Raw genomic sequence first — 9,134 nt, forward strand, 5'->3', positions numbered from 1 at the left:
CTGAAGTGTGACTCCATATCTGAATGTGGACAAGCTTTGCTGAGGTGTGACTCTATAAACTGTATGTGGACAAGCTTTGCTGAAGTGTGACTATAAACTGTATGTGGACAAGCTTTGCTGAAGTGTGACTCTATAAACTGTATGTGGACAAGCTTTGCTGAAGTGTGACTCTATAAACTGTATGAAGTGTGACTCCATATCTGTATGTGGACAAGCTTTGCTGAAGTGTGACTCTATAAACTGTATGTGGACAAGCTTTGCTGAGGTGTGACTCCATATCGGTATGTGGACAAGCTTTGCTGAGGTGTGACTCCATATCTGTATGTGGACAAGCTTTGCTGAAGTGTGACTCTATAAACTGTATGTGGACAAGCTTTGCTGACGTCTGTCTCCAGTCCATATCTATACTGCTCTAAACTTCATCATATAAAGGTTCTCAGAAGAGAAGAGTATATCGGTTGCAAGTTCTGGGAGTTTGGGACATTGATCCATTCATCACTAATGTATTTCAGAGCACTCTCTCCTGAGTAGTAGCATGAGCACAAGCATTGGCCACTGAATGTTTTATAGTGGGATGGCATGGTATATTCTTTTGAGATGCAGAAATTTTGAGGCCACGATAGATCACACTAGATAGCTTGAGCTTCCTAAATAAATATGGGAAAAAAACATCCATAATTTGTGCAATGTGCATAAAGTAAAGATTAGTATTTACAATAAGAACAGTATCATCAGGTTAGGGCCTTTAAAGGGACAGTCATTTTTAATTTTTTTATTTAAAACTTTTATCCCTTTTTCTCCCCAATTGGTAGTTACAGTCTTGTCCCATCGCTGCAACTCCCCTACGGACTCGGGAGAGGCGAAGGTCAAGAGCCATGCGTCCTCCGAAACACAACCCTGCCACGCCGCACTGCTTCTTGACACACTGCTCGCTTAACACAGAAGGCAGCCGCACTAACATGTCGGAGGAAACACCATCCAGCTAACACGGACAATTGTGCGCTGCCTCATGGGTCTCCCGGTCACGGCTAGCTGTGACACAGCCTGGCGTCGAACCTGGGGCTGTAGTGACACCTTAGACCGCTGCACCACTCGGGGAGGCTTGAAGGGACAGTCTTAAACAACAATTTGTGTGAGTGTTGAATTCAGAGAGAATTCACATTTTGTATGCATTTAAAAGGTACGGGTGAATTAAAATGTTTTAAAACAGACTCCTGTGAGAAAAAGAAGGATAGAATTTCTTGCAAAATTAAACTTTAAAGAATTTACATATAAAATGCAGATTATGGGCATGAATGGTTTGCATATTATCACCAAACTCATTTGACTAACAAATCACCCACAGACATTATTTTATATTGACATCAACAAGCACAAGCACACACATACACACACACAAACACACACACACACACACACACAGTGTGAGTTAATTGTCTCAGACTTATGCAAAATATTTTATTTGTGGATATAATAATAACTAACATAACAACATTGAGAGCATTCTAAAACATCGGTCTTTAGTAATTATCATAAAAGTGGGATGTGCAAGTTGGATAGCCTACATTTACAGTATATGCTCCCACTTACTCAAGGACATGCTCACACAATATAAACCAACATGCTCGATTTAATCACCACACTTTGACCTAAGTCACCTCGAGAATATCTTAAAGCACAGCTGAGGGCAGGGCCTTTTCCTGTGCAGAGCCCCTTCATCATGGAACAGCTTGCCAGTCCATTCCCTGGTTTCAGACGGTCTCCATTTGTAAATCCAGATAAATCATGTTGAGCTATGGGTAGTGTATAGGTTCATCTCCCAATTTCTTGTCACCCTATAACCACAGATAGAACAATGAGACAGATATTTCACCGTATGTATAAATGTAAAGCATACGCTTGGTGTATCCAGGAGGAAGCCCAGTGGCTGGGAGTGGGAGAAGATCGAACGAGATGGATTTTGGCCGACATTCTGCTAATTTTCCCATCGCTTAAACATTTGATCTCAATATTGTTTTCTTCTCCCAAAACTGCAATATGTTACAAACAGAGTGGACTAAGTTTTGTAGACTTTACCCTTTGAAAACGTTTCAGAAAATTGCATTGTTTAGGAGTGCAAAGGCGAATTGAGTTATTGCACACGCGCACTTCACAGAGGAGGCGTTCCTTAACGGAAATATGCAAATGCATGCTAGACCATGCCAATAGGACATTGCTGGCTCCTGCTTGCCTCTGCCCAACTCCTTGCTTGTTCTGCCCACTATGACTCATTTGTTCCTATTTGAAATGACAGTCTGTGGTCTACCTTGGTTAAGTTATACAAATCTTTACTATAGCTCCCTGTTTTTGAAAGATGGTGGCAGCTTTACACTATTCTGTTGTTTCAGTGACTTTTCCCCCACCTACCGGTAGGTTACATCTATTACATTATCCTGGGTACGTAATATCCAGAGAATCCACTTACCACATTTGCTCTCCTCCACTCTTCTCAATACTGAGGTGAGAAGTGGGATAGTGTCTGAGGCCGTCAAAAGTGTATCCTGGAAAGACTTGTCAGATTGAAGCTCGGAAACTATGGCAAATTTGTGCCAGGTGGCGTGCTCCATGTGTTAGCATTAGCGACACAAGAAACACCTAGCAACTTTGTGGAGAGGACAGTAGCAGGGACCCGAGTTTGAGTCCCAATTCACTACATTTGTGTCTGAAGTGGGATGGATGGCACGCCAGTGATGCCATAGTTCCATTAGATGCCTACTGGGACAACATTTAGGTAGCTCTAAATAAAGTACCTACCAGTATCTATAGTACTTTATTTGTTCTGAATGAGGTCCCTGGGACAAAAACAACACATAGCAAACGCCAGTGGCGGCATTAGACTTGTGTAGTTGAAGAGGATGGATGAAATCATTTAATTTGACCACAATAAAATGGAGATAACCTCAATGGCGCTACCAATGCTGTCACCATAAAGGCACAGATACAAAGATGAGTCCTGTAACTCTATGCTTTCTGCTCATCATCTGAATCATACATGTAGCCCACTATAGCAAAGATTTCTCTTCCCACAGTAGGCCTATTTGAGTGTCCAATCATTTGATTGGATGGGAAAGATGTCAATTGCTATTGTAAGAGAGCCGATTGGTAACCTGTTCACTGTCTAGTCATATGTTTGTTTTTTTCACCAATCAACTCAAAGATGGTTTACAAATTCTGTGGCAAAGTCTTTGCCTCTTCCTCTCTGGTGAAGTGAATGGAGCTAGTGGACTAAGGTAAATGAAAAAAAAAAAACTGTCCTTAAATATAGGGGGTGCTGTTGACACCACAGTACCCCATTGTACACCAAGATCCTAAAGCTGAGTGGGGTGTGTTTGGGTTGGGGCGCTACAGGGCGTATGTTACGCAGCTCACTTGGCAGCCATGTCCCAGCAATTATGCACCCTATAGGCAATATCAAATGTGAAAAAATAACTTAAGAAATAGGTCAACTTACCGGAGATTCTCACATGGCCCTTACGTTGTATTACTGGGCTATATCAGCCAATATGCTAGATGTAGTTTGAAGAGAGCAGAGTTGGAGAGACTTGCACTTTCTCTTGATCTATGTTTATAGCCTACCTTTTAGGAGTGGGAAGATTCCCAGCACGGTCAGGCAGCCAGGGAAGACCAGTCTACGGAGCTCAGGTGAAGTGTTCAGTATATTTGTGAATGATACAAAATTGAACCATTGATTCCATTATAGGATAAAGTATAAATGTACACCAAGGTTATTCTTTGTCATGCCTAATTTTAGGAGGATCAGATAGTGACAAGGGTCTCAGCAGGGTCAGGCAAGACCAGTCTGTGACAGAGGTGAGGTGATTTTTTTCAGATACAACACTCTATTCCCTTTGTCCAGCAAACACTGGACAAGCCAGATGCTATTTTAAGACAGTCTGACAAAACTCCAAAGTCGATTTAAGCTATTGATGATAATCAATGGATACAGATATGTTAGAATGCTCAGTCATGTTCATATAATCTCACACATAAATAACTGCAGTTTAAGACCATCCATAGAACGTACTAAACTTAGCAAAAAAAGAAACGTCCCTTTTTCAGGACCCTGTCGTTTAAAGATAATTCGTAAAAATCCAAATAACTTCACAGATCGTCATTGTAAAGAGTTTAAACACAATGAATGAACCTGCACCAGCGGAACGGTCATTAAGACACTAACAGCTTACATACGGTAGGCAATTAAGGACACAGTTATGAAAACTTAGGACACTATAGAGGCCTTTCTACTGACTCTGAAAAACACCATAAGAAATCTGCATGAACGTGCCTTAGGCATTCTGCAAGGAGCCAAGAGGACTGCAGATGTGGCAAGGGCAATAAATTGCAAGGTCTGTGCTGTGAGACATCTAAGATAGCGCTACAGGAAGACAAGACGGACAGCTGATCGTCCTCGCAGTGGCAGACCACGTGTAACAACACCTGCACAGGATCGGTACATCCGAACATCACACCTGCAGGACAGGTATAGGATGGCAACAACAACTGTCCGAGTTACACCAGGAACGCACAATCCCTCCATCAGTGCTCAGACTGTCCGCAATAGGCTCAGAGAGGCTGGACTGAGGGCTTGTATGCCTGTTGTAAGGCAGGTCCTCACCAGAGATCACCGGCAACAACGTTGTCTATGGGCACAAACCCACCATCACTGGACCAGACAGGACTGGCAAAAAGTCCTCTTCTTTGACGAGTCTCGGTCTTGTCTCATCAAGGGTGATGGTCGGATTCGCGTTTATCGTCGAAAGGAATGAGCGTTACACCGAGGCCTGTACTCTGGAGTGGGATCGATTTGGAGGTGGAGGGTCCGTCATGGTCTGGGGCGGTGTGTCACAGCATCATCGGACTGAGCTTGTTGTCATTGCAGGCAAGCTCAACGCTGTGCGTTACAGGGAAGACATCCTCCTCCCTCATGTGGTACCCTTCCTGCAGGCTCATCCTGACATGACCCTCCAGCATGACAATGCCACCAGCCATACTGCTCATTCGGTTTGTGATTTCCTGCAAGACAGGAATGTCAGTGTTCTGCCATGGCCAGCAAAGAACCCGGATCTCAATCCCATTGAGCATGTCTGGGACCTGTTGGATCGGAGGGTGAAGGCTACGGCCATTCCCCCCAGAAATGTCTGAGAACTTGCAGGTGCCTTGGTGGAAGAGTGGGGTAACATCTCACAGCAAGAACTGGCATATCTGGTGCAGTCCATGAGGAGGAGATGTACTGCAGTACTTAATGCAGCTGGTGGCCACACCAGATTACTGACCTTTACTTTTGATTTTGATCCCCCCTTTGTTCAGGGACACATTATTCCAGTTATGTTAGTCACATGTCTGTGGAACTTGTTCAGTTTATGTCTCAGTTGTTGAATCTTGTTATGTTCATACAAATATTTACACATGTTAAGTTTACTGAAAATAAACGCAGTTGACAGTGAGAGAACGTTTCTTTTTTTGCTGAGTTTATATTCCAGTGAAACTGAATATCATTCACTCGGAAATGTTATTATTCTGCTGGAGGTGTAACGCACAAAAGGGGACATATTTGCATATGTTGTGGTCTTGTGAAGGCGGGCTGAATTCTGGCAAAGAGTAAGTTCTTTTATCTCAGCATGTCTAAATATTCTCTCTTCTCCCTGTTTTTGCTTGCTTGGAAATGTTGATACTGGAGACTGTTATCAGAAGAAACTGTGTAACTTATAGTGGCTGATAAATGCATTGCCATTCATTGGTTATCCTCCCACAATGTATGTAATAAATGTCAAGCTATGTACATTATCACTAGATTTGTTTTAAGATTAAGGGTATACTGTGCAACTTTCATAAGGTCTGGATGCCTTATATGGAATATAGTACGAAAAAAGGAGTCTGTATTGAAATTTCCCAGTTCAGGGGAGGTCAAGGGAGATACCCCAAACTTTTGAACGGTAGTGTCATTTAGAAATGTCCTTGTTTTCCATGAAAACATACATGAAATGAGTTGCAAAATAAGTAGGAAATATAGTCAAGACATTGACAAGGTTATAAATAATTATTTTAAATTTAAATAGTAATTGTGTCCTTCACACTTTTCTTTCGTCAAAGAATCCTCCATTTGCAGCAATTGCAGCCTTGCAGACCCACAACAGCTTAATAGGGTGACTGTGCTGGCCACTCCATTATAGACAGAATACCAGAATTGTTCCCGAAATAGTTCTTGCATAGTTTGGAGCTGTGCTTTGTGTCATTGTCCTGTTGTAGGAGGAAATTGGCTCCAATTAAGCGCCGTCCACAAGGTATGGCATGGCATGGCATTGCAAAATGGCGTGATAGCCTTCCTTCTTCAAGATCCCTTTTACCCTTCACAAATCTCCCACTTTACAACCACCAAAGCACCCCCAGACCATCATATTGGTTTATTGGTTTCTCAAATGATTGCCTCGCCTGGTTCACCAACTACTTCTCTGATAGAGTTCAGTGTGTCAAATCGGAGGGTCTGCTGTCCGGACCTCTGACAGTCTCTATGGGGGTGCCACAGGGTTCAATTCTTGGACCGAATCTCTTCTCTGTATACATCAATGATGTCACTCTTACTGCTGGTGAGTCTCTGATCCACCTCTACGCAGACGACACCATTCTGTATACTTCTGGCCCTTCTTTGGACACTGTGTTAACAACCCTCCAGGCAAGCTTCAATGCCATACAACTCTCCTTCCGTGGCCTCCAATCCAAATCCAAAATACAAGTAAAACTAAATGCATGCTCTTCAACCGATCACTGCCTGTCCAACATCACTACTCTGGACGGCTCTGACTTAGAATACGTGGACAATTACAAATACCTAGGTGTCTGGTTAGACTGTAAACTCTCCTTCCAGACCCACATCAAACATCTTCAATCCAAAGTTAAATCTAGAATTGGCTTCCTATTTCGCAAGAAAGCATCCTTCACTCATGCTGCCAAACATACCCTTGTAAAACTGACCATCCTACCAATCCTCGACTTCGGCTATGTCATTTACAAAATAGCCTCCAATACCCTACTCAACAAATTGGATGCAGTCTATCACAGTGCAATCCGTTTTGTCACCAAAGCCCCATATACAACCCACCATTGCGACCTGTACGCTCTCGTTGGCTGGCCCTCGCTTCACACTCGTCGCCAAACCCACTGGCTCCATGTCATCTACAAGACCCTGCTAGGTAAAGTTCCCCCTTATCTCAGCTCGCTGGTCACCATAGCATCACCCACCTGTAGCATGCGCTCCAGCAGGTATATCTGTCTGGTCACCCCCAAAACCAATTCTTTCTTTGGCCGAACTGCTTTGCTTTATCTTGGCCAGGTCGCAATTGTAAATGAGAACTTGTTCTCAACTTGCCTACCTGGTTAAATAAAGGTGAAATAAAAATAAAATCAATAAAAATATTGCCTCCACCATGGTTGACAGATGGCGTTAAGCACTCCTCCAGCATCTTTTCCTGCATCTCACGAATGTTCTTTGTGATCCGAACACCTCAAACTTAGATTTGTCTGTCCATAACACTTTTTTCCCAATCTTCTTCTGTCCAGTGTCTGTGTTCTTTTGCCCATCTTAATCTTTTCTCTTTATTGGCCAGTCTGAGATATGGCTTTTTCTTTGCAACTCTGCCTAGAAGGCCAGCATCCCGGAGTCACCTCTTCACTGTTGATGTTGAGACTGGTGTTGTGCGGGTACTATTTAATGACGCTGCCAGTTGAGGACTTGTGAGGTGTCTGTTTCTCAAGCTAGACACTCTAATGTACTTGTCCTCTTGCTCAGTTGTGCACCGGGGCCACTCCTCTTTCTATTCTGTTTAGAGCCCGTTTGTGCTGTTCTGTGAAGAAGAAAGGTCTTTGATTCAGGCCATTTTGAGCCTGTAATCGAACCCACAAATGCTGATGCTCCAGATACTCAACTAGTCTAAAGGAGGCCAGTTGTATTGCTTCTTTAATCAGCACCACAGTTGTCAGCTGTGCTAACAAAAGGGTTTTCTAATGATCAATTAGCCTTTTAAAATGATAAACTTGGATTAGCTAACACAATGTGCCATTGGAACACAAGAGTGATGGTTGCTGATTATGGGCCTCTGTACGCCTATGTAGATATCCCATAAAAAATCTGCCGTTTTCAGCTACAATAGCCATTTACAACATTAACAATGTCTAAACTGTATTTCTGATCAAATGTATGTTATTTTAATGGACAAACAAATAATTTTCTTTCATAAACATGGACATTTCTAAGTGACCACAAACTTTTTAACGGTAGTGTACCTATTTAGGCAATCCCTAGCCGCTGGGCTGCTCAGTCCTGGTCCTGCGGGTCTGCTGTCCTGTGTGGTCACTCTGGCCTTGGCCTAACACACCTGAAACCAATAATGAATGTTTCACCAAGATCCTAAAGCTGAGTGGGGTGTGTTTGGGTTGGGGCACTACAGGGCCATGGACCACTAGGGGCAGGGCAGGGTGACCCAGCTATACTGTGTGCAAGTAAAAAGATCTCTACAGTACTATTGGTCATATGATATGAATTATATGGAGGGAGTACTATTTCTGTGTGTTTTCATTAAACCTTTGTTTCCCATACCTTGGGAAGGAACTTGTGTTGTGAGAGAGTTCAGTTATTGACTAAACTGGTGGGGGTCGGGCGTGTAGGTGGCTCGGATTGGCTGGGCGGTCTGGCTGAAATTTGATATATTTATAATATATCTTGTTGTTCTTTATAATGTTTAAATAATGGTTCCAACCCCAATATCACACACTCACAAACTGAAATTATACCTACTGAAGTCACACTTGTGTACATTGTACAATCAATGAGTGATTGAGAGAGCATCAACTATTACATGTATTTGTCCGTGTCCACTGTATACATGAATCGCAGCAAAGTTGGTTCCTGTTTCAGTCACGTTCGCGTGGGTCAAACAAAAACATCCTAATGATTGAATGGCAATGGAGCCTCCCACAATGCAGGCAATGGCTGTAGAATTAAGTTGGTAAAGAGAAACTGTAAAAACTTGCAGTCAAAACTCAATGTTTTTTACAACACAATTTTTGTAACAAAAAATGTATGCGCAAGCCGGACAATTGTT

Source organism: Oncorhynchus mykiss, chromosome 27 (assembly GCF_013265735.2).
Source record: "Oncorhynchus mykiss isolate Arlee chromosome 27, USDA_OmykA_1.1, whole genome shotgun sequence".
NCBI lineage: Eukaryota > Metazoa > Chordata > Actinopteri > Salmoniformes > Salmonidae > Oncorhynchus > Oncorhynchus mykiss.